The following is a 26,441-nucleotide window of genomic DNA, read 5'->3' on the forward strand; positions in this document are numbered from 1 at the left end:
GGCAGCATCTATGGGAAAGAGTACAATCGACATTTCGGGCCGAGACCCTTCGGCAGGAATCTACTGCGTTCCTCCTGCATTTGGTGTGCATTGCTAGGATTTCCAGCATCTGCAGATTTTCTTTTGTTTTAGATATTTTGTGGCTGTTATTCGCTACATTTAGGAGTTGGTGTATATATATATATATATATATATATATATATATAAATAATGGTGTGTGTGTATGTGCGCGTGTGTGTGTGTGTATATACACACACACAAATAAATAAAATTTATTTTCCTGATATTTATACACGATGGTTGATCTATCTTCTGCAGGCGGTGTGTTTACGTTTATGTGGGAGGTGACGGAGTGATCGGGTACTACTCCGTGTTAATGATATGATGAATGAAACGGCGTTGGCGTCGGGACTGGCTCCTTGATTCGGAATTGGGTGACTGATTTCGAGGAGAACCCACAGACAACAGGCAGCGGCTGGAGAAGCACCCAGGAAGTGAAGGAGAACAGGCGGTGCGGGAGGTGAGTGCAGAGGCTGGGGGAGGGGTCGATGGGGTCTCCTTTGTTATTGCTGATGCTGCGGAATCGGTCTGGAGCCTTCTGCGTTCGGCGGTGCGGAGGGAAGTTTGATTAAGGAATCACACTTGTAGCCTTCACTGAGGTCCTCGTTATCCACCCCTACCCTCCTATCAAACTTACAGCCCGCCCTTCCCCAACTACCCAACCCTCATACCCCGCCCCCCGCCAAGAATCCGGGCAGCTTTCTGTGGAAATGAGAACAAGCGCAGATCCAGAATCCGCTGCGCTCCTCTAACGGGTTGGGACCAGAGGGTGAGCTGAACGAATGTGTCTGAGACTCAATTGCTTGGCCGTTTTCACGTTATTGAACGCCGTGAGCTTCCAGCGAGCCTGAACTTGACCATATCTGCAGCTCTGGTAAGTCCGGCGGGGCTGTTATTGGGCGGGAACATCTACCCCCTTTATAGGCGGCCTTGAGACGGTTCTCTGGATGCTGAGCTGGCAGTAGGGTGGTCACCACGTCGAGGAGCCGTCATCAAGTCGGTCCAGTTGGCCAGGGGTAGCGAGCCCCGGCTTCGGTAAACCAGGGCTTCCAACGAAGGCTACTTGTATGTGTGTGTGTGTGTGTGTGAGAGAGAGAGAGTCTGTGTTAGACACTGTATTAGAACTGGGTGTGCGCGCGTGAAAGAGGGAGAGATTCTCTATACCTGTGTGACGGAGAAAGCGGGGTTCTGTGTAAGAGAGAGGGAGAGGGACTGCATACCCGTGAGGGAGAGAGAGCGCGGGGGAGTGTAGTGTGAAATAGTCTGCAAAACTGTGTGTGTGTGTGTGTGTGTGTGTGTGTGTGTGTGTGTGTGTGTGTGTGTGTGTGTGTGTGTGTGAGAGTGAGTGAGAGAGAGTTCTGTATACCCGTGTGTATGAGAAAGTGAGGGGTGTCTATATACCCGTGTGTGTGTGTGAGAGAGAGAGTGTGAGGTTCTACATAACTGTGTGTGACCGGGGAGAGTGGGGTTCTCTTTGCCAGATGGCCAAGGGCAATAAGCTCCAGCTTCAGAAAACCGGAGCTTCCAACGACGTTACTTCTATGTGAGAGAGGGTCTGTATACCAGAACTGTCTGTTCTGTCATTCAATCATGGCTGATCCTTTTTTTTCCCCTTCTTCAGCTCCACTCCCTGGCCTTCTCCCCAAAACCATTGATACTGTGTCCAATCAAGAACCTGTCAATCTCTGCACACCCAACGACCTGGTCTCCACAGCTGCCTGTGGTAATAAATTCCACAAATTCATCACCCTCTGGCTAAAAAGATTTCTCTGCATCTCTGTTTTAAATGGACACCTGAGACTGGACCCTCTTGCCCTAGACTCCAGCACCATGGGAAACATCCTTTCCACATCTACTCTGTCTAGGCCTTTCAACATTCAAAAGGTTTCGATGAGAACCCCCCTCATCCTTCTGAATTCCAGTAAGTACAGCCTAGACTCATCAAACGTTCCTCAAATGATAACCTTTTCATTTCCAGATCATCCTTGTGAACCTCCTCTGCATCCTCTCTAATGCTAGAACATCTTTTCTTAGATAAGCAGCCCAAAACTATTCACAATACTCAAGGCGAGGCTTCACCAGTGCCTTATAAAGCCTCAGCATCACATCTCTGCTCTTATATTCAAGACCTCTTGAAATGAGTGCTAACATGGCATTTGCTTTCCTCACCACTGACTCAACTTGCAAGTTAACCTTTAGGATGATCTGCACAAGGACTTTCAAGTCCCTCTGCATCTCAGATTTTTGAATTTTCTCCCTGTTTAGAAAATAGTCTGCACAGTTATTTCTTCTACTAAAGTGTATGACCATACATTTTCCAGCATTGCATTTCATTTGCCACTTACTTGCCCATTTTCCTAATCTGCCTAAGTCCTTCTGCAGCCTTCCTGTTTCGTCAAAAACTACCTGCCCCTCCACCAATCTTCATATCATCTGCAAACTTGGCAACAAAGCCATCTATTCCATCATCTATATCATTTATATAGAGCATAAGAAGAAGCGGTCCCAACACCGACCCCTGCGGAACAACACTAGTCACTGGCAGCCAACCAGAAAAAGATCCTTTTATTCCCAGTCGCTGCCTCCTACCAATCAGTCAATGCTCTAACCATGTTAGTAACTTTCCTGTAATACCAATGGCTCTTAACTTGGTAAGCAGCCTCATGTGTGGCACCTTGTCAAAGGTCCTCTGAAAGTCTGGGCCCATTGTTATTTGTCATCTGTATTAATGATCTAGGTGATAATGTGGTAAATTGGATCAGCAAATTTGTGGATGACATTAAGATTAGGGAGTAATGGACAGCAAAGATGCCTAACAAAGTTTGCAATGGGATCTGGACAGCGGGAAAAATGGGCTGAAAATGGCAGGTAAAATTTAATGCAGACAAGCGTTGATGTGTTGCACTAAGGAGTGTGGTAGAATAGAAGGATATAGGAATACAGATTCATAATTCCTTGTAAGTGGTGTCACAGGCAGATAGGATCACAAAGAGAGCTTTTGGCACATTCACCTTTAAAGTCAAAGTATTGAGGACAAGAGTTGGGATGTTGTGTTGAAGTTAGAGAAGACATTGGCGAGGCCAAAGCGGAGTTATAGCCACCTACTGTACCTACAGGAAAGATCCAAAAGATTGAAAAAGTACAGGGAAAATTTAAAGGACATTGGCAGAACTTGAGGACCTGAGTTATAGGAACAGGTTAAACAGGTTAGGACTTTGTTCCCTGGAGTTAGGAAAATGAGGGGTATAGATAGATTGAGACTAGATCTAAAGGTTAAGTGTGAAAAGTGAAAAGTTTAAGGGAACATGAGGGGAATCTTCTTCACTCAGAAGGTGGTGTGAGTGTGGAACAAGTTGCCAGCAGAGACGCTGGTCAGAACATTTAAGAGAAATTTGTATAAATACGTGGATGGGAGTGGCATGGATGGCTATGGTGCAGGTGGGAGTTGATGGGACTAGGCAGGATCACAGTTGGGCACAGACTAAATGGGCCGAAGGGCTTGTTTCTGTGATTAGTCCTCTATCACTGAGTCTAAGATGACTCCCCAGACTCTGCAGCGGTAGTGTGAACTCCTTTAACCAATGACAAAGCAGGCCTTAACCTTCTAGCTGATGACACCAGCACCCATGAATGTCTAATGCAAGGTGGAAGTAAAAGACCATTGTATGCTGCTTGGTATTACTAAACATGATCTGTCGTCATCATGTTTCAACAGGTCTTACACTTAATATGAGAATTAGAAGTTTGCCTTCAAGTCATTAAAGTCACATTGCATGGTATTCCAGGAAAACAGAGACTGGATATTACATATCTGTCTGTGTTTCAGAGTCAAGTATGTGGAACAGCTTGGCGAACTGGTACTTGGGAGTAATATTCCTGATTAAACCTATTATACTTGCAGATGGTTGATAGCTCCTCAGTGCATACAAAATTATCTCTGGGTTATCACTACAAATTTCACAGCTTCATTTTAAATCATTACCTTGTGATAAGGCATTGTTTGAGGAACAGATGGAATCTGCAAACAAAAGGAAATTATTAAGGAGAGCACCAATGGTGAGTTAAAACTAGTGACCAGGAATGATTCCAATTTTTGGCTAAGTATCATGAACACAATCCTTGCTTATCTGTTGAAATGATTGAGGCATCGATGTATTATCGTGTGTGTGTGAGAGAGGGAGGGAGGAGGTCTGTATTAGCGTGTGATGGAGGAAGGCAGGATGTTTGTATTAGCGTGTGAGGGAGCGAGGGAGGAGGACTGTATTAGTGTGTGAGGGAGGGAGGAGGTTTGTATTTGCGTGTGCGTGAGAGGGAGGGAGGAGTTCTGTATTAATGTGTGAGGGAGCGAGGAGCTCTGTATTAATGTGTGAGGGAGGGAGGAGGTCTGTATTAGGGAGGGAGGAGGTCTGTATTAGCATGTGCGTGAGAGGGAGGGAGGAGGTCTGTGTTAGCGAGTGTGTGAGAGGAAGGGAGCAGGTGTGTATTAGCGTGTGAGGGAGGGAGGATGTCTATTAGTCTGTGAGGGAGAGTGCGAGGGAGAGGGTCTGTCTTAGCGTGTGAGGGAGGAGATCTGTATTAGCGTGTGAGGGAGAGAGGAGGTCTGTATTAGCGTGTGATGGAGGAAGGCAGGATGTCTGTATTAGAGTGTGAGGGAGCGAGGGAGGAGGACTGTAGTGTGTGAGGGAGGGAGGAGGTTTGTATTTGCGTGTGCGTGTGAGGGAGGGAGGAGGTCTGTATTAGCGTGTGAGGGAGGGAGGAAGTCTGTATTAGCGAGTGCATGAGAGAGAGGGAGGGAGGAGATCTGTATTAGCGAGTGTGTGAGAGAGAGGGAGGGAGGAGGTCTGTATTAGCGTGTGAGGGAGGGAGGAGGTCTGTATTAGCATGTGCGTGAGAGGGAGGGAGGAGGTCTGTGTTAGCGCGTGTGTGAGATAGGAAGGGAGCAGGTGTGTATTAGCGTGTGAGGGAGGGAGGAAGTCTGTATTAGCGTGTGAGGGACGGAAGATGTCTGTATTAGTGTGCGAGGGAGAGGGTCTGTAGTAGTGTGTGAGGGAGGGAGGAGGTTTCTATTAGCGTGTGAGGGAAGGAGGTCGTCTGTATTAGCGTGTGAGGGAGGGAGGAGGTCTGTATTAGTGAGTGCGTGAGAGAGGGAGGGAGGAGGTCTGTATTAGTGTGTGAGGGAGGCAGGAGGTCTGTATTAGCGTGTGAGGGAGGGAGGAGGTCTGTATTAGCATGTGCGTGAGAGGGAGGGAGGAGGTCTGTGTTAGTGTGTGTGTGAGAGAGGAAGGGAGCAGGTGTGTATTAGCGTGTGAGGGAGGGAGGAGGTCTGTATTAGCGTGTGAGGGAGGGAGGAGGTCTGTATTAGCGTGTGAGGGAGGGAGGAGGTCAGTATCAGCGTGTGAGGGAGGGAGGAGGTCTGTATCAGCGTCTGAGGGAGTGAGGGAGGAGGTCTGTATCAGCGTGTGAGGGAGGGAGGAGGTCTGTATCAGCGTGTGAGGGAGGAGGTCTGTATCAGCGTGTGAGGGAGGAGGTCTGTATCAGTGTGTGAGGGAGGAGGTCTGTATTAGCGTGTGAGGGAGGAGGTCTGTATCAGCGTGTGGGTGAGGGAGGATGTCTGTATCAGCGTGTGAGGGAGTGAGGGAGGAGGTCTGTATTAGCGTGTGAGGGAGTGAGAGAGGAGGTCTGTATCAGCGTGTGGGTGAGGGAGGAGGTCTGTATCAGCATGTGAGAGAGAGGGAGGAGGTCTGTATCAGCATGTGAGGGAGTGAGGGGGAGGTCTGTATCAGCGTGTGAGGGAGGGAGGAGGTCTGTATCAGCGTGTGAGGGAGTGAGGGAGGAGGTGTGTATTAGCCTGTGAGGGAGGGAGGAAGTCTGTATTAGCGTGTGAGGGACGGAAGATGTCTGTATTAGTGTGTGAAGGAAGGAGGAGGTCTGTATTAGCGTGTGAGGGAGGCAGGAGGTCTGTATTAGCATGTGCGTGAGAGGGAGGGAGGAGGTCTGTGTTAGCGTGTGTGTGAGAGAGGAAGGGAGCAGGTGTGTATTAGCGTGTGAGGGAGGGAAGATGTCTGTATTAGTGTGTGAGGGAGTGCGAGGGAGAGGGTCTGTATTAGTGTGTGAGGGAGGGAGGAGGTCTCTATTAGCGTGTGAGGGAAGGAGGTCTGTATTAGCGTGTGAGGGAGGGAGGAGGTCTGTATTAGCGAGTGCGTGAGGGAGGGAGGAGGTCTGTATTAGTGTGTGAGGGAGGGAGGAGGTCTGTATTAGCGTGTGAGGGAGGGAGGAGGTCTGTATTAGCGTGTGAGGGAGGGAGGAGGTCTGTATTAGCATGTGCGTGAGAGGGAGGGAGGAGGTCTGTGTTAGCGTGTGGGTGAGGGAGGAGGTCTGTTTCAGCGTGTGAGGGAGTGAGGGAGGAGGTCTGTATTAGCGTGTGAGGGAGTGAGGGAGGAGGTCTGTATCAGCGTGTGGGTGAGGGAGGAGGTCTGTTCAGCGTGTGAGAGGGAGGGAGGAGGTCTGTATCAGCGTGTGAGGGAGGGAGGAGGTCTATCAGCGTGTGAGGGAGGGAGGAGGTCTGTATCAGCGTGTGAGGGAGGAGGTCTGTATTAGCGTGTGAGGGAGGGAGGAGGTCTGTATTAGCGTGTGGGTGAGGGAGGAGGTCTGTATCAGCGTGTGAGGGAGGAGGTCTGTATCAGCATGTGAGGGAGGAGGTCTGTATTAGCGTGTGAGGGAGTAATGGAGGAGGTCTGTATTAGTGTGTGAGGGAGGGAGGGAGGAGGTCTGTTTTAGCGTGTGAGAGAGGGATGGAGGAGGTTTGTATCAGCGTGGGAGGGAGGGAGAAGGTCTGTATTAGCGTGTGAGGGAGGGAGGGAGGAGGTCTGTTTTAGCATGTGAACATGGGTGGGAGTCAGGAACAGGAAGGGAGCAGTTACTCTATTGGGGGTATTCTATAGGCCCCCTGGTAGCAGCAGAGATACAAAGGAGCATATTGGGAGGCAGATTTTGGAAAGGTGCAAAAATAACAGGGTTGTTATCATGGGTGACTTTAACTTCCCTAATATTGATTGGCACCTGATTAGTTCCAAGGGCTTAAATGGGGCAGAGTTTATTAAGTGTGTCCAGGATGGATTCCTGTCACAGTATGTGGACAGGCCGACTAGAGGGAATGCCATACTAGATCTAATACTAGGTAATGAACCGGGTCAGGTCACAGATCTCTCAGTGGGTGAGCATCTGGGAGACAGTGACCACCGCTCCCTGGCCTTTGGCATTATCATGGAAAAGGACAGAATCAGAGGACAGGAAAATTTTTAATTGGGGAAGGGCAAATTGTGAGGCTATAAGGCTAGGACTTGCAGGTGTGAATTGGGATGATGTTTTTGCAGGGAAATGTACTATGGACATGTGGTCGATGTTTAGAGATCTCTTGCAGGATGTTAGGGATAAATTTGTCCCGGTGAGGAAGATAAAGAATGGTAGGGTGAAGGAACCATGGGTGACTAGTGAGGTGGAAAATCTAGTCAGGTGGAAGAAGGCAGCATACATGAGGTTTAGGAAGCAAGGATCAGATGGGTCTATTGAGGAATATAGGGAAGCAAGAAAGGAGCTTAAGAAGGGGCTGAGAAGAGCAAGAAGGGGGCATGAGAAGGCCTTGGTGAGTAGGGTAAAGGAAAACCCCAAGGCATTCTTCAATTATGTGAAGAAAAAAAAGGATGACGGGGTGAAGGTAGGACCGCTTGGAGATAAAGGTGGGAAGATGTGCCTGGAGGCTGTGGAAGTGAGTGAGGTCCTCAATGAATACTTCTCTTCGTTATTCACCAATGAGAGGGAACTTGATGACGGTGAGGACAATATGAGTGAGGTTGATGTTCTGGAGCATGTTGATATTAAGGGAGAGGAGGTGTTGGAGTTGTTAAAATACATTAGGATGGATAAGTCCCCGGGGCCTGACGGAATATTCCCCAGGCTGCTCCATGAGGCGAGGGAAGAGATTGCTGAGCCTCTGGCTAGGATTTTTATTTCCTCGTTGTCCACGGGAATGGTACCGGAGGATTGGGGGGAGGTGAATGTTGTCCCCTTGTTCAAAAAAGATAGTAGGGATAGTCCGGGTAATTATAGGCCAGTCAGCCGTACGTCTGTGGTGGGAAAGCTGTTGTAAATGATTCTTAGAGATAGGATCTATGGGCATTTAGAGAATCATGGTCTGATCAGGGACAGTCAGCATGGCTTTGTGAAGGGTAGATCGTGTCTAACAAGCCTGATAGAGTTCTTTGAGGAGGTGACCAGGCATATAGATGAGGGTAGTGCAGTAGATATGATCTATATGGATTTCAGTAAGGCATTTGACAAGGTTCCACACGGTAGGCTTATTCAGAAAGTCAGAAGGCATGGGATCCAGGGAAGTTTGGCCAGGTGGATTCAGAATTGGCTTGCCTGCAGAAGGCAGAGGGTCGTGGTAGAGGGAGTACATTCAGATTGGAGGATTGTGACTAGTGGTGTCCCACAAGGATCTGTTCTGGGACCTCTACTTTTCGTGATTTTTATTAACGACCTGGATGTTGGGGTAGAAGGGTAGGTTGGCAAGTTTGCAGATGACACAAAAGTTGGTGGTGTTGTAGATAGTGTATTGTCAAAGATTGCAGAGAGACATTGATAGGATGCAGAAGTGGGCTGAGAAGTGGCAGATGGAGTTCAACCCGGAGAAGTGTGAGGTGGTACACTTTGGAAGGACAAACTCCAAGGCAGAGTATAAAGTAAATGGCAGGATACTTGGTAGTGTGGAGGAGTAGAGGGATCTGGGGGTACATGTCCACAGATCCCTGAAAGTTGCCTGACAAGTGGATAAGGTAGTTAAGAAAGCTTATGGGGTGTTAGCTTTCATAAGTCGAGGGATAGAGTTTAAGAATCGCGATGTAATGATGCAGCTCCATAAAACTCTGGTTAGGCCACACTTGGAGTACTGTGTCCAGTTCTGGTCGCCTCACTATAGGAAGGATGTGGAAGCATTGGAAAAGGTACAGAGGAGATTTACCAGGATGCTGCCAGTTTAGAGAGTATGCATTGTGATCAGAGATTAAGGGAGCTAGGGCTTTACTCTTTGGAGAGAAGGAAGATGAGAGGAGTCATGATAGAGGTGTACAAGATAATAAGAGGAATAGATAGAGTGGATAGCCAGCGCCTCTTCCCCAGAGCACCACTGCTCAATACAAGAGGACATGGCTTTAAGGTAAGGGGTGGGAATTTCAAGGGGGATATTAGAGGAAGGTTTTTTACTCAGAGAGTGGTTGGTGCGTGGAATGCACTGCCTGAGTCAGTGGTGGAGGCAGATACACTTGTGAAGTTTAAGAGCTGACTGGATAGGTATATGGAGGAATTTAAGGTGGGGGCTTATATGGGAGGCAGGGTTTGAGGGTCGTTACAACATTGTGGGCAGAAGGGCCTGTACTGTCCTGTACTATTCTATGTTCTATGTTCTATATGTTCTATGTGGGAGAGGGAGAAAGGAGGTCTGTATTAGCCTGTGAGGAAGGGACGGAGGACATCTCTATTAGCGTGTGCATGAGAGGGAGGGAGGAGGTCTGTATTAGTGAGTGCGTGAGAGGGAGGGAGGAGGTCTGTATCAGCGAGTGTGTGAGAGAGAGAGGGAGGGAGGAGGTCTGTATTAGTGTGTGCGTGAGAGGGAGGGAGGAGTTCTGTATTAGCTTGTGCGTGAGAGGGGAAGGAGGTCTTTTAGCATGTGATGGAGGGAGGGAGGAGGTCGGTTTTAGCGTGTGATGCAGGGAGGGAGGAGGTCGGTTTTAGCGTGTGATGCAGGGAGGGAGGAGGTCTGTATTAGTGTGTGAGGGAGAGAGGAGGTCTGTATTAGCGAGTGTGTGAGGGAGGGAGGAGGTCTGTATTAGCGTGTAGGTGAGAGAGGGAGGGAGGAGGTCTGTATTAGCGTGTGCGTGAGAGAGGGAGTGAGGAGGTCTGTATTAGTGTGTGTGTGAGAGAGGGAGTGAGGAGGTCTGTATTGTGTGAGAGAGGGAGGGAAGAGGTCTGTATTAGCGTTTGTGTGAGGGAGGGAGGAGGTCTGTATTAGCTTGTGCATGAGGGAGGGAGGAGGTCTGTATTAGCGTGTGGGTGAGAGGGAGGGAGGAGGTCTGTACTTACCAGTGCGTGAGAGAGGGAGGGAGGAGGACTGTATTAGCGAGTGTGTGAGGGAGGGAGGAGGTTTGTATTAGCGAGTGTGTGAGGGAGGGAGGAGGACTGTATTAGCGTGTGGGTGAGAGAGGGAGGGAGGAGGTCTGTATTAGCGTGTGGGTGAGAGAGGGAGGGAGGAGGTCTGTATTAGCATGTGTGTGAGAGGGAGGGAGGAGGTCTGTATTAGCGAGTGTGTGAGGGAGGGAGGAGGTCTGTATTAGCGAGTGTGTGAGGGAGGGAGGAGGTCTGTATTAGCATGTGGGTGAGACAGGGAGGGAGGAGGTCTGTATTAGCGTGTGCATGAGAGGGGAAGGAGGTCTTTTAGCATGTGATGGAGGGAGTGAGGAGGTCTGTATTAGCATGCGATGGAGGGAGGAGGTCTGTATTAGTGTGTGAGGGAGGGAGGAGGTCTGTATTTGCGTGTGCATGAGAGAGGAAGGGAGGAGGTCTGTATTAGCATGTGCGTGAATGTGAGAGAGGGAAGAGGTCTGTATTGTGTGAGGGAGGGAGGAGGTCTGTATTTGCGTGTGCATGAGAGAGGGAGGGAGGTCTGTATTAGCGTGTGTGTGAGAGAGGGAGTGAGGAGGTCTGTATTGTGTGAGAGAGAGAGGGAGGAGGTCTGTATTAGCGTGTGTGTGAGGGAGGGAGGAGGTCTGTATTAGCGTGTGTGTGAGAGAGGGAGGGAGGAGGTCTGTATTAGCGTGTGTGTGAGAGGGAGTGAGGAGGTCTGTATTGTGTGAGAGAGAGAGGGAGGAGGTCTGTATTAGCGTGTGTGTGAGGGAGGGAGTGAGGAGGTCTGTATTGTGTGAGAGAGGGAGGGAGGAGGTCTGTATTAGCGTTTGTGTGAGGGAGGGAGGGAGGAGGTCTGTATTGTGTGAGGGAGGGAGGAGGTCTGTATTAGCGTGTGTGTGTGAGAGAGGGAGGGAGGAGGTCTGTATTAGCGTGTGCGTGAGAGAGGGAGGGAGGAGGTCTGTATTAGGCGAGTGTGTGAGAGGGATGGAGGTGGTCTGTATTAGCGTTTGCATGAGAGGGAGGAGGTCTTTATTAGTGTGTGCATGAGTGCGAGAAGAAGGGAAGAGGTCTGTATTAGCGTGTGCGTGAGTGAAAGAGGGAGGGAGGAGGTTCATACCCCTCCCATCCATGTACCTATCGAAACTTCTCTTTAACATTGAAATTGCATCCATCACTCTCGCTAGAAGCTTATTCCACTCTTTCTCCACCCTCTGATTGAAGAAGTTTCCCCACGTGTTCACCTTAAACATTTTACCTTTCAGCTTTAACCCTTGACCTCTAGTTGTAGTATCACCCAATCCCAGTGGGAAAAAGCCTGCTTGCTTGCATTTACCCTTGCTATACCCTTCATAATTTTGTCTACTTCAATCAAATCTCCCCTTAGTTTTCTATGTTCTGGGGAATAAAGTTCTAACCTATTAAATCTTTTCTTCCAACTCATATCCTCCAGACCCAGCAACATCCTAATAAATTTTCTATGCACTCTTTCAATCTTATAAGACCATAAGATATAGGAGCAGAATTAGGCCATTTGGCCCAGTGAGTCTGCTCCACCATTTCATCATGGCTGATCCCCTCAGCCCCCATCTCCTGCCTTTTCCCCATATCTCTTCATGCCCTGACCAATCAAGAACCTATCAATGTCTGCTTTAAATATATATAAAGACTTGGCCTCCACAGCTGCCTGTGGCAACAAATTCCACAGACTCAGCACACTCTGGCTAAAGAAATTCCTCCTCATCTCCATTCTAACTGGAAACCCCTCTATTCTGAGGTTGTATCCTCTGTTCTTAGATTCCCCCACCATAGGAAACATTCTGTCTGCATCCACTCTATCAGGCCTTTCACCACTTGATAGGTTTCATTGAGGTCACCCCTCATGCTTTTGAATTCTAGTGAATACGGGCTCAGAGCCATCAAACACTCTTCATATGACAAGCCATTCAATTCTGGAATCATTTTCCTGAACCTCCTTAAAACCCTCTCCAGTTTCAGTACATTCTTTCTAAGATAAGGGGCCCAAAACTGCTCACAATACTCCAAATGAGGCCTCACCAGTGCTTTATAAAGTCTCAACATCACATCCTTGCTTTTATATTCTAGTCCTCTTGAAATGAATGCTAACACAGCATTTGCCTTTCTCACCACAGACTCAACCTGCAAATTAACCTTTAGGGAATCCTGCACAAGGACTGGCAAGCCCCTTTGCACATCAGATTTTTGTATTTTCTCTCCATTTAGACAATAGTCAAACCTTTCTTTTCTTCTACCAAAATGCATGACCATACACCTCCTGACACTATTCCATCTGCTATTTCTTTGTCATTCTCCTAATCAAAGTCCTTTTGTAGTCTCTCTACATCCTCGAAACTACCTATCTTCATATCGTCTGCTAACTTTGCAACAAAACCATTAATTCCATCATCCAAATCATTGATCATATAATATAAAAAGAATTGGTCACAACACAGACCCCTGTGGAACACCACTAGTCACTGGCAGCCAAACAGAACAGGCTCCCTTTATTCCTACACTTTGCCTCCTGCCAACCAGCCACTGCTTTATCCATGCTAGAATCTTTCCTGTAATACCATGGGCTCATAGCTTGCTATGTCTTCGTCATATGTGACACCTTGTCAAAGGGCTTCTGAAAATCCAAGTACACTACATCAACCAATTCTCCTTTGTCTATCCTGTGTGTTATTTCTTCAAAGAATTCCAACAGATTTGTCAGGCAAGATTTTCCCTTGACGAAACCATGCTGATCACGGCCTATTTTATTATGTGTCTCCAAGTACCCTGAGACCTCATCCTAAATAATCAACTGCAACAGCTTCCCAACCACTGAGATCAGACTAATTGGCCTCTAGTTTCCTTTCTTCTGTCTCTCTCCCTTCTTGAAGTGTGGAGTGACATTTGCAATTTTCCGGTCTTCCAAAACCATTCCAGACTCTAGTGATTCTTGAAAGATTATTCCTAATGCCTCCACAATCTCCTCAGCCACCACTTTCAGCACCCTGGGGTGTACACCATCTGGTCCCAGTGACCAGACTTTCCAAGAACGTTCCCTCTTATTTATGGTAACGTCACACACTTCATGACCCCTGACACCTGGAACTTCCACCATCCTGCTAGTGTCTTCCACAGTGAAGACAGATGCAAAATTCTTATTCTGTTTGTCCCCCATTACTACCTCTCCAGCATCATTTTCCAGCTGTCTGATATCCACTCTCGCATCTCTTTTACACTTCATGTATCTGAAGAAGCTTTTGATATCCTCTTTAATATTATTGGCTAGCTTACCTTTGTATTCTATCTTTACCTTAATGACTTTTTAGTTGCCTTCTGGTTTCTAAAAGATTCCCAATTCTCTATCTTCCCACTAATTTTTGCTCTATTATATGCCCTCTCTTTGGCTTTTATGTTGGCTATGACTTCTCTTGTTAGCCACAGTTGCGTCATCTTGTTTTTACAATACTTCTTCCTCTATGGGATGTATATATCCTGTGCTTTCCTGAAATTCCATCTGTTGCTGCTCTGTTATCATCCCTGTCAGTGTTCTTTTCCAATCAATTCTGCCCAACTCCTCTCTCATGCCTCTGTAATTCCCTTTACTTCACTGCAATACTGATACATCTGACTTTAGCTTTTCCTTCTCAAATTTTAGGGTGAATTCAACCATATTATGATCACTTGCCCCCAAGAGTTATGTTAGCCTAAGTAATCTCTCTAATCAATTCTGGTTCATTGCACAACACCCAATCCAGAATAGCTGATCCCCTAGTGGGCTCAACCACAAGCTGCTCTAAAAAGCCATCTTGTAGGCACTCTAGAAATTCCCCCTCCTGGAATCCAGCACCAACCTGATTTTCCCAATCTACCTGTATATTGAAGTCCCCCATGACTATTGTAACATTGCCCTTTTGGCACGCATTTTCTATCTCCCATTGTAATTTGTAGACCACATTCTTGGAGGTCTTTATACAACACACATCAAGAGTCTTTTTACCCTCACAGTTCCTTAGCTCTATCCACAATGCTTCAACACCTTCTGACCCTCTGTCACCTCTTTCTAATGATTTGATTTCATTTTTTATCAACAGAGCAACACCGCCCCTCTGCTTTCCTGCTTGTCCTTTCGATACAATGTGTATCCTTGGACATTAAGCTCCCAGCTATAATCGTCTTTCAGCCATGATTCAGTGATGCCTACAACATCATACTTGCCAATGTGCAACTGTGCTGCAAGTTCATCTACCTCATTCCGTATACCGCGTGCATTCAAGTACAGCACCTTCTGGCCTGTATTCACCCATTTCGAGTTTATCTGCCTTTTACGTTGCAACTCATCCTGTTGACCGCAACTTTGCCCTATCATCAACAGCCTCTCCTTTCTACACATTGCTTCTGTTTGTAAACCATCTTCAGCACTGTAACCTGCCTTTCCTGCACTACTTCTTGCATTGAAATATATAATATGCAGCTCAAGACATTTGTCTCACCATGCTCAATCTTTTGATTCCTATCTTTGTCTGAGGTCTTACCAACATCTGCCTCCACAATCTCTCCACTAACTGTTTTGGCACTCTTGTTCCTAGTTCCTGCAACTCTAGTTTAAACCCCACTATGCAACATTAACAAACCTTCCCGCTAGCATATTAGTCCCGTTCCAGTTCAGGTGCAAACTGTCCCTTATGTAACAGTCTCCAGTCTGTTCTGACTGAGCACTGCTGTGACATTTTCCCTGATTAGTAATGCCATCCCTCCTCCTTGAATTCCTCCCACTCTGTTACATATAAAACAATGGAACCCCGGAACACTGAGCCGCCAGTCCTGTCCCTCCTGCAACCCAGTCTCACTAATGGCTACAACATCACAATTCCATCTGTTGATCCATCTGCCTTTCCTACAATACTTTTTGCATTGATATACACTGCCTATAAAAAGTATTCACCCCCCTTGAAAGTTTTCATGTTTTATAGTTTTACAACATTGAATCACAGTGGATTTAATTTGGCTTTTTTGACTCTGATTAACAGAAAAAGACTCTTTCGTGTCAAAAGTGAAAACAGATCTCTACAAATTGATCTAAATTAATTACAAATATAAAACACAAAATAATTGATTGCGTAAGTATCCGCCCCCTTTAATTTGACACAGCAGATCATCACTGGTATAGCTAATTGGTTTTAGAAGTCACATTATTAGTTAAATGGAGATCACCTGTGTGAAGTCAAGGTGTTTCAATTGATTGCAGTAAAAATACATCTGTATCTGGAAGGTGCAACTGCTGGTCAGGTTGGCTTGTGGAGAGGTTGGGCTTGAGGAGTGGCAGTTGGTGGCGCTGGCTGTGAGTGGTATGGGGATGTTGGGAAATAATGTAGGTTCAGGTAGGGGAAGGATCTGGAAAAGGAACCACAAATGGAGGGTTCAGGTGAGGGTGGGTTGGCGGGAGAAAGTTGGAAGGAAGTTGAATCCAGTTCTGGAAAGCAGAAAAAGAAACAAAATATTGGAATGATTTCAAATAATAGAGAAATAATAGGGTTGGATATTTTTTAAAGAAAAAAAGAAAACGATTTCAAGGTATTGTTTAAATTTGAACCGGAACAGCCGCCCTCCATCAATCCCATTAAGTTAACTACGGAGCTAAAATCGGCCACAGGTTGTTCTAGCAGTAGGTCTGATTTACTGCTGGAAGCTCTTCAAACTTTATTTCATATTCAAAGTATTGATCTACATGTCCTCTTATGGGTTCCTGTACTGAGCAAATCAGAAACTAAGGGGTCGGTGGGGCTAAGAATGAGGGGATTATGGCAAGACCTCTGGGATAATAGGCATAAGGGGAGACCCCTTTACAAAATACACAAAACTGTTGGATTGATGGGAGAAGGGGGTAAAACAAGAAGGGAAGGAATCGTATAGACTCGACTTAGAATTGGGCACACTATGCTTAATTATTCCTTGTATTTTGTTGGAAAACATCACTCTGGGGTGTGTAGGTGTTGTCATCATTATGAAACAGTTGAACATATTCTTTTACAATGTGAAAAGTACAAGGTTCAAAGAAAGCAAACGCAGGCTGCACTACTATCTTTGAGGTTGTCAGTTTTCTAAGTTATGGAAGAGACTTTAATTCACAATATTGTCTTTCATTATTTAAAAACTGTAGGGCTTTTTGAGGTAATTTAGGTTTCAGTTGATAAAGAACTAGTAGGGGTTTTATTTCCCAACTCTCTACACCACACTCTAGTCCAGTTAGTGGCGGTAATGCACCTTTAAATTGGACTGGCAACAGCCATTGAAAGTCAGAAGAAGGAGGAGGTGATGCAACTGGTGGTGAGTCAGTATCCTGGCAAAAGCTACACCATGAAGATAAAAGAACATTCCAAGTAACTCCATGAAAAGGTTATTGAAAAGCACAAGTCAGTAGATGAATACAAGAAAATTTCCAAGACACTGAATATCCCTTGGAGTACAATTAAGTCAATTATCAAAAAATGGAAGGAATATAATGAAAGCTGTAAATCTGCCTAGAGCAGGCTGTCTAGAGACAACTGCAAGAAGGGGACTAGTGAGGGAGGCTACCAAGAGACCTATGACAACTCTGGAGGAGCAACAAGCTTCAGTGGCTGAGATGGGAGAGACTGCACATACAACAATTGTTGACTGGGTGATTCACCAGTCACAGCTTTATGGGAGAGTGACAAAGAGAAAGCCACTGTTGGGGGGAAAAAAACTCACATGAAATGTTGGGTAGCATTTGCCAGAAGGCATATGGGAGACTCTAAAGTCAGTTGGAAGAAGGTTCTGTGGTCTAATGAAACAAAAATTGGGCTCTTTGGCTGTCAGATTAAATGTGATGTTTGGTGTAAGCCAAACACCACACATCATCAAAAACACACCATCCCTGCCGTGAAGCATGGTGGTGGTCGCATCATGCTGTGGGGATGCTTCACTGCGGCAGGCCCTGGAAGGCTTGTGAAGGTAGAGCGTAAAATGAATGCAGCAAAATGCAAGGAAAACCTGATGCAGTCTGCAAGAGAACTGCGACTTGGGAGAAGATTTGTTTTCCAGCAAGACAATGACCCCAAGCATAAAGACAAAGCTACACAGGAATGGTTTAAAAACAACAAAGTTAATGTCCTGGAGTGGCCAAGTCAGAGTCCAGACCTCAGTCCAATTGAGAATTTATGGTTGGACTTGAAAAGGGCTGTTTTCACTCATGGTCCCCATGCAATCTGACAGAGCTTGAGCAGTTTTGTAATGAAGAATGGGGAAAAATTGCCCAAAAATGTGCAAAGCTGATAGAGACCTATCCACACAGACTCAAGGGTGTAATTGCTGCCAAAGGCACATTTACAAAACACAGACTTGAAGGGGGTGAATGATTATGCAATCAATTATTTTGTGTTTAATAATTGTAATAAATTTAGACCAATTTGTAGAAATTTGTTTTCGCTTTGACACGAAAGAGTCTTTTCTGTTGACTAGTGTCAATAAAGCCAAATTAAGTCCACTGTGATTCCTTTATTAACTTTGCCTCCTCGTTGACTTTATTAACTTTGCCTCCCATTGACTTTATTAACTTTACCTCCAACTTTCACCCTGCCCTCGAGTTTACCTGGTCCATTTCCGACACCTCCCTCCCCTTTCTAGATCTTTCTGTCTCTATCTCTGGAGACAGCTTATCTACTGATGTCTACTATAAGCCTACTGACTCTCACAGCTATCTGGACTATTCCTCTTCTCACCCTGTCTCTTGCAAAAATGCCATCCCCTTCTCGCAATTCCTCCGTCTCTGCCGCATCTGCTCTCAGGATGAGGCTTTTCATTCCAGGACAAGGGAGATGTCTTCCTTTTTTAAAGAAAGGGGCTTCCCTTCCTCCACCATCAACTCTCCTCTCAAATGCATCTCCCCCATTTCACGCACATCTGCTCTCACTCCATCCTCCCGCCACCCCACTAGGCATAGGGTTCCCCTGGTCCTCACCTACCACCCCACCAGCCTCCGGGTCCAACATATTATTCTCCGTAACTTCTGCCACCTTCAACGGGATCCCACCACTAAGCACATCTTTCCCTCCCCGCCTCTCTCTGCATTCCGCAGGGATCGCTCCCTACGCAACTCCCTTGTCCATTGGTCCCCCCCCATCCCTCCCCACTGATCTCCCTCCTGGCACTTATCCGTGTAAGCAGAACAAGTGCTACACATGCCCTTACACTTCCTCGCTTACCACCATTCAGGGCCCCAGACAGTCCTTCCAGGTGAGGCGACACTTCACCTGTGAGTCGGCTGGGGTGATAAACTGCATCTGATGCTCCCGATGTGGCCTTCTATATATTGGCGAGACCCGACGCAGACTGGGAGATCGTTTTGCTGAACACCTACGCTCTGTCTGCCAGAGAAAGCAGGATCTCTCAGTGGCCACACATTTTAATTCCACATTCCATTCCCATTCTGATATGTCTATCCATGGCCTCCTCTACTGTAAAGATGAAGCCACACTCAGGTTGGAGGAACAACACCTTATATTCTGTCTGGGTAGCCTCCAACCTGATGGCATGAACATTGACTTCTCTAACTTCCGCTAATGCCCCACCTCCCCCTCATACCCCATCCGTTATTTATTTTTATACACACATTGTTCTCTCTCTCCCTCTCTCTCCCTCTCTCTCCCTCTCTCTCCCTCTCTCTCCCTCTCTCTCCCTCTCTCTCCCTCTCTCTCCCTCTCTCTCCCTCTCTCTCCCTCTCTCTCCCTCTCTCTCCCTCTCTCTCCCTCTCTCTCCCTCTCTCTCCCCCTCTCTCCCCCTCTCCCCCTTTTTCTCCCTCTGACTATACCCCTTGCCCATCCTCTGGGTTTCTCTCTCTCCCCCTCTCCCCCCCCCCCTTGTCTTTCTCCCCGGACCTCCTGTCCCATGATCCTCTCATATCCCCTTTGCCAATCACCTGTCCAGCTCTTGGCTCCACCCCCACCCCACCTTAGTTTCTGAGCCACAGAGGCAGACTCAATGTCAGAGACTCGACTGCTGTGACTGTCCTCTGTTAGGTCAACACCCCCAACAGCATCCAATGTGGTATACTTGTTGAGGGGGATGGCCATAGGAGTACTCTGCACTGGATTTAAACCCCTTCACTCTCTTGGCATGGCATAATTACCTCTCTATATGCCCTATATACAACTTCTTAACATTGTCTGTTAGAAGCTGCAGTAAGTGTTGAACAAACTTCCAGTAGAAGTGGTAGAGGCAGGTTCGATATTATCATTTAAAGAAAACTTGGATAGGTATATGGACAGGAAAGGAATGGAGGGTTATGGGCTGAGTGCAGGTCGGTGGGACTAGGAGAGAGTAGCTTTCGGCATGGACTAGAAGGGCAGAGATGGCCTGTTCCGTGCTGTAATTGTTATATGGTTATATAAGTCACTTATAAGTCAATAGCATCATAACATTTTAAGTAACATTTGGATATTAAACACACAGCACATATTTTCCCCGTATGAAAATATAAAATCATTGCAACGCACCAATATTGCTGAATCAGTGGGAGCCCTGGGCTTGTTTCCCTGCAACAAGACGGTCCTATCGAGGGGTGATGGGAGACAGTGATACTCGAAGGGGGTTCCTTATGTCCAGTCTATTCCGCAATTTACTTTTCGTTGCATTCATTGCAGAGATATGTTGGAAATGGAAGCAACGTTTTCAGTGCTTTTGTGGCTATCTCAGGATATTTAGCCTTGACTTTGATCCAGAATGCCGGCAGAGATGTTATGTCAAACATACTTTTCAGCCCGCCGTCTTTTGCAAACTCGAGGAGTTGATCTCCTTCTCGCGCTGACATGGATGACGCGTGGGTAATGACCTTGCGTGCGTTCAAGCTCAACAGTGGGTGTGACAGGGAATGAGGAAAGGTGCAGCTGACTCATATCGCCAAATCATATTGTTTCCTCGCGGCCCGGTAGCGCATGCTTTGCGGCCCGGTACCGGTCCGTGGCCCGGTGGTTGGGACCGCTGGTATATGGTGACATGTATGTACTTTGATAATAAATTTACTTTGCAATATGAATAGATTAGTAGGACTGATGGCCCGTATCAGAAGGTTTTGAAACAACCAGTTTGAATAATGGCAGAGTAAAATACTGGAAACATTCAGGAAGTGGTGACAGGGTACTCAAGAAGATAGGGAAATATCAATGTTCACTTCTAAGATGTAAAGTATACCTGATGAAAATAAAACATGGTGAACTAGTGGATGTGCATCTGGATGCTCTGAAGGCCTTTTATAACAAGCTGTGTCAAGTTACAATGTGGAAATACTGGATTGATCAAAGTGGCAAAAACTGAGGATTGGTAATGGAATGAAATGGTCACTTTTTGCTTGGGAGGCTGCAATAGGACTAGTTTGTGGCACTATCTGTTTGCAATTATATCAGTGACATGGTTGAGGAAACTGTGTAGAGGTTTGACAGCTAGGTTGCAGAGTGGGCTGTGAGGAGAATGCACTGAGGCTTCAGAGACATGTAGATGGACAAAGTGAATGGGCAGAGACATGGCAGGAAGAATATAATGTGGAAATATGGCTTTGACAGACATACAAGCAGAGTAGTGCATGTTTGAGAAGGCAAATGAATGGAAGGTATTGATGATTAAGCAGGGCCTGAGAGCTTGTGTATGTGAATCACTGAAAGTTGACATGCAGGTACAGCAAGCAGTTAGGAAGGCAAATAGTTACTAGGCCTTCATTGCAAGATGATTGCAATGGGTAAAGATGTCTTATTCCAGTTACATCAGGACCTATTGAGACTAGACCTGAACTACTGTGTATAAATCTGGTCTCCTTCTCCAAGGAAGCATCTACTTACACAAAAAGGAGTGCATCAAAGCTTGACTAGGTTGATTCCTGGAGTGCAAAGTTTGTCCCGTGAAGAAAGTTTAAACAGATTTATGTGTTTAAAGGAATGGGAGGTGATCTCATTCAATTGTACAAAATTGTTAGGAACTTGACATGGCACATACAGATGTTGTGTTACCCCTGGCTATTGTCTGGAACCGGGAATCACAGTCTTAAAGTAAAGAGTCAGCTATTCAAGCCTGAGGTGAGAATAAAATCCCTCACTCAGGAAGTCACAAATCTTTGGAATTCTCTATCCAAGCAGACTGTGTAGGCTCCATGGCTGAGTATATTCAGGACTGAGATTGACAGGTTTTTGGATATTAAGAGAATCCAGAGAAATGGAGTTAGTGCGGGAAAGTAGTACAGGATAGATCAGCTGTGACCTCATTAAATGACAGAGTGGGCTCAATGAGGTGGATGGCTACCAAAATGTTTGTTTCTTATGCTACATATTCTGTGGTTTACATAGGTCTTTCTTCCACTCTGGTTTTCTCCCTTGCCTCTTTTTGAGCACATTAGTAACTGTATTAGCTTTCTGTTCTTGTCCGATATCAGAAAAACTCTGAAGCTTGGTCATCATCTGTGCAGAGTGTATTACCAAATGCTTCCTCAACCACCAGCTTTTCTGGTTTGTGAGTGAACCACTGATTGCCACAATGGTGTTGATTGTACACTGCTCCTATAAGGCCTGCATTCTATTCTCGCTGGATCTCTTATCTTGGTTGTAAGTCCTCTGATGTCGACGGCCTTCTGTGCTAGTTCTTCTGTTGGGTCTCTTAACTCAATTGAAGATTCCCCTTCATTATTTTTGGTAGCAGTACAACCAAATAAGTTTGCTTTGCAAATTTCTGCTCTTGTTCCATCTACTCATTTCCTCTTCCTCCCCTCCCCTCCCCCCCTTAACCTCCACCCCAGACCACAACTTAGTAGCCTCTGGTTTCCAGAGATGATCCAATGAGTGTTTCAACAACTCAGTGTGGTCCACCATCTCCTCCTCCCCTCCACTTCCCTTTCATGGACCAAAAGGGGTTGGTTCTTGAAACACTGATCCACTCTCCAGCAACCCCCTCCCTCCCCATAAAAACACACTTTCCCCATGTCATCACAGAGGATGCAACGCTTATTCTTTTACCTCCTCCCATTCCACATTATAGGGAACCAAAGAGATTTAGAGTGAAAATAATGTTTGCTTGAGTTTATTTTACAAACGTTTGTATTTGGAACACTGCACTTCCTGCTCATAATGTGATTTCCTTCATGACAGGCAATCATAAATAAATTAGCTGACTACAATGCTGAGCCTCCAGACATGTGCACTTGGGCAGACACCAACTTTAAATTAAAAGAAACATGTACTTCTGTTGTTATTTCTCATCGCATGATTAGATATATTGCATTCTTCAGAATTGAACAATGATTAACAGTTACACTTACCTCTTATTGTTATTAACATTTTCTGGGCTTTGGATCTCTTTGTTTCTTTACTTGCCATCGTTACCTCTCTTTTCCCTTCAGGTTTTAACCTCTCTTGCTTTTCATCCCATCATGACTGTTGTTCCTGCCTATCTTTCACTGTACCTAAAAACTTGACTGATAATAAGTCCTGACAAGTCCTAGTCATTGCTAGTCGTCTCTCTTTACAGATAGAGCAACAGGCTGTCTTGACCACATAAAGAAATCTGAGAGTTTATTATTATAACATGACTTGGATAAGCTGATGAGTCACCCAGAGGCCAGGAACTGCCGTCTGATAATTAGTATTTCAGTTTTAATCTGTAAATCAGAAAATCCTGACGAAGGGTCTCGGCCTGAAACGTCGACTGTACCTCTTCCTATAGGTGCTGCCTGGTCTGCTGCGTTCCAGCAGCATTTTGTGTGTGTTGCTCTTATTTATAGAGCTCTTACTGTGCAGCCAATGTAGTTCAAAGCGCTTCACACTAGGGTAAAGTACAAAACGTGAAAATAAAAGATGCTGTTTGAATGTGGTGTGACAGTTAGGCTCACCTTGTTCGTTGGGCTTGTGCTGTTTACAAAATAACTGATGTAGTTGTCTGTAAATGTTAACTGCGCTTCACCGTATCATTGTTTGCAAAATACCTTCTGTTTTTTCTGAGTTATGCTATATAGAGTTATTTAGAGCTACATCATTGCAAATTTTTTTTTGGCCTTAATTCTCTCTTATTTTCTGTTGTCTTTTAACCACTGCTCTCTTGAGATTTGGAAAGAGGTTACACTTACTTGGGAGCTTAGTGCAAAACAATTCACACAAAATTGTTTTTAAGAAAGAAAATGCTCAAAAGCTGGTTAAAATCCTCTTGACCCTAAACATTAGCAATAAAGTAATGATAAACAACTTGTTAATTTGTTTCAAATATCAGCTAGTGGTGTAGCATGTTATATGGGGAGATTCAGATCACTGTGGGGACATGGTGTGACTTTCCCTCCTTGTAAACACATTGTGTGATGAAAGAGACAGACACAGACAGTTGGTTAGGTGAAAGTAGACAGGGTTAGCTAGTTTTAGCGTACTTAGGCATTTAATCTGCAAGAGAAGAGTGAGTAATGGTTTCTTGCATCAAATGAGATGACCCTGTGGTTTTGGTCAGTACATAGTAGTCATAGTCATACTTTATTAATCCCGGGGGAAATTGGTTTTCGTTACAGTTGCACCATAAATAATAAATAGTAATAGAACCATAGATAGTTAAATAGTAATATGTAAATTATGTCAGTAAATTATGAAATAAGTCCAGGACCAGCCTATTGGCTCAGGGTGTCTGACCCGCCAAGGGAGGAGTTGTAAAGTTCGATGGCCACAGGCAGGAATGACTTCCTATGACGCTCTGTGTTGCATCTCGGTGGAATGAGTCTCTGGCTGAATGTACTCCTGTGCCCACCCAGTACATTATGTAGTGGATGGGAGACATTGACCAAGATGGCATGCAACTTGGACAGCATTCTCTTTTCAGACACCACCGTCAGAGAGTCCAGTTCCATCCCCACAACATCACTGGCCTTACGAATGAGTCTGTTGATTCTGTTGGTGTCTGCCACCCTCAGCCTGCTGCCCCAGCACACAACAGCAAACATGATAGCACTGGCCAGCACAGACTCGTAGAACATCCTCAGCACCGTCCAACAGATGTTAAAGGACCTCAGTCTCCTCAGGAAATAGAGACGGCTCTGACCCTTCTTGTAGACAGCCTCAGTGTTCTTTGACCAGTCCAGTTTATTGTCAATACTTGGGCAATTTTCCACATTGTTGGGTAGATGCCAGTGTTGTAATTGCATTGGTACAGTTTGGCTGCTATAGGCCTAGTTCTGGTTCTTGTCATTTCTTATTATTGTGGATAGAGCTGATTTGGCTAGAGATTGATTTCTGTGATAGTGGGTATCTTGGGAGAGAGCTGAGGTAGATCATTTATTTGGCTATATATATTGGGAATGTATCAGATTTTCTGTGGTGCTCATGGGTGAAGGATGGGGATATTCTTGGAGACACCATTGTTCACAATCATTCGCTGCCAGATGTACGACTGGAGAGTTTTGATCTGTTCTGTTGGTTATAAGAATGGATAGCTCTCTCAGTTGCATGCTTATTCTGGTGTTTACTACAAGCCTAGTCCTGTCCACAGCCCCACTGGGCTGGCACCTCATCATTTGTCCAGCATGGTTTCCTGTTCTTCTCATTGAACCAGAGTTAATTCTCAAGCTAGAGTGATCATGGGCATAAGTCTCCAGGACCACCATGTGATCGACCTTATCTAGAGTACTGTGGCGCTCCATCCTTGCCATTCCCAGCATACTTTGCTCCCACGAGATTTACAAACTTGCTCTCTGCTCCACGTTGACAAATACAGTACTGTGCAAAAGTCTTGGGCACCCTAACTGTAGATATGTGCTAAAGTGCTGTACATAAAGTCAACCACATGGTGGTCCTGGAGTCTCACGCCCAGGTAAGGATGGCATATTTCCTTCCTTTAGTCAACAAAAGCTCCTTATTATTGCTATGTGGCAACTTATTATTGCTGAAACTAGTTACTTGTTCTTTCTTCCAAATTCCAGGTCATTAAGTGAATTTAAATTCTATAGCTTCTGTGCTGAAATTTGAACAATGAAATGTGTAGGGTCATCTCAAAGTGGCATGAAAGTTCAGGAGAGTGCATTCCTGACATTGGCATTGGGGGGCAAAGACTACACCATGATAAGTCAGAGGAACACATGGTTATTTCTGTAACTGTCTTTTGTCTCCCTGTTGCTAATATGAAGGCAGTCAGACGGTGTAATGTATTTTGCATGAAAAGACAAAGTCAATTTCAAAGACATTTCAATACCAATGACAGAGAGCAGGACCTTTAGGAGCACACCTCCTCTTTGGCAGTACTTTGGGATCACTTGCTTTCACTCCAGTTCTGTTATCCTGAAGTGATGATAAAGGCCAGAGATCAGGATGTACAGTCTCTACCATAGTTGGGGCAGCATGTGCTTCGCAGGACAGGTGGGTGGTTTGGGAGGTGCCATGCATCTTCCACCTTTTGTGCTGGGATTGCATGCTCCTGACAAAACTTCAAAGGTTCTTTTCCAGTCTGATGAGTTGTGGCGACTAGATTTGTTCAGTGTTTTTTGTGCTTGGAAGTCTGGTGTTGGGCATTGGAATGTTTCGTTCTGCCCAATAGAACTGGCAGGGAATAATTAGACCCCGATACTGGCCTGGATAAAAAGCCAATATTATAGCGCCATGGAGAGATACAGTCCTGGAACAGGCCCTTTGTACCAAATCCATGCCAACCGTCAACCGCCATTTACAATAATCCAACATTGAAACCCATTGTTATTCTCCCCTCATTCTCACTGACTTTCCCCAGTTTCTACACTTGCACATTAGGGCAGTTAACAGTGGTCAATTAACCTATCTATCTGCATGTATTTGGGAACTGGAGCACAGAGGAATCCCATGCCGTCATATCGAGAAGTTGCAAACTTCACATGGCACCCAATGTGTTGTTGGCTCATTTACCATAGTTTAGAGCTTTCTGAACAGACTTTGATGTTTTCTTTCAATGCTTCGGGGTACCTGCTATTTGTGATGAATGTCTCAGTAGCACATAGGACAACAGGGACCTTGACCCTGCCTTGTGCAGCTGGATCCTGGACTTCCTGTCAGATTGCCGGCAGGTGGTAAGAGTGGGCTCCCTCACCTCCACCCCTCTGACTCTCAATACAGGAGCCCCTCAGGGCTGTGTACTAAGTCCCCTCCTTTACTCCCTGTATACCCATGACTGTGTCGCCACCCACAGCTCTAATCTGGTAA

At 45.8% G+C, this 26,441-nt stretch overlaps 1 protein-coding gene across 5 annotated transcripts in view; it reads left to right on the top strand.

Annotated features, from left to right (window-relative positions):
• The first annotated feature begins 25 nt into the window (after window positions 1-25).
• The window catches only part of st3gal4 (ST3 beta-galactoside alpha-2,3-sialyltransferase 4), a 131,835-nt gene continuing 105,419 nt past the window's right edge, over window positions 26-26,441 (top strand). Inside the window, exons 1-2 of one of the 5 annotated variants that reach the window (XM_072238427.1) lie at window positions 26-83; window positions 319-520. The gene's annotated coding sequence lies outside the window, so the exon portion shown is untranslated. Of the gene's footprint in view, window positions 84-318; window positions 521-595; window positions 935-1,753; window positions 1,982-26,441 lie in introns of those variants that run through there. The other 4 variants (XM_072238433.1, XM_072238432.1, XM_072238426.1 and 1 more) reach the window with 4 other exon arrangements.

The sequence above is a fragment of the Mobula birostris genome, chromosome 20, assembly GCF_030028105.1.
Source record: "Mobula birostris isolate sMobBir1 chromosome 20, sMobBir1.hap1, whole genome shotgun sequence".
Lineage (NCBI taxonomy): Eukaryota > Metazoa > Chordata > Chondrichthyes > Myliobatiformes > Myliobatidae > Mobula > Mobula birostris.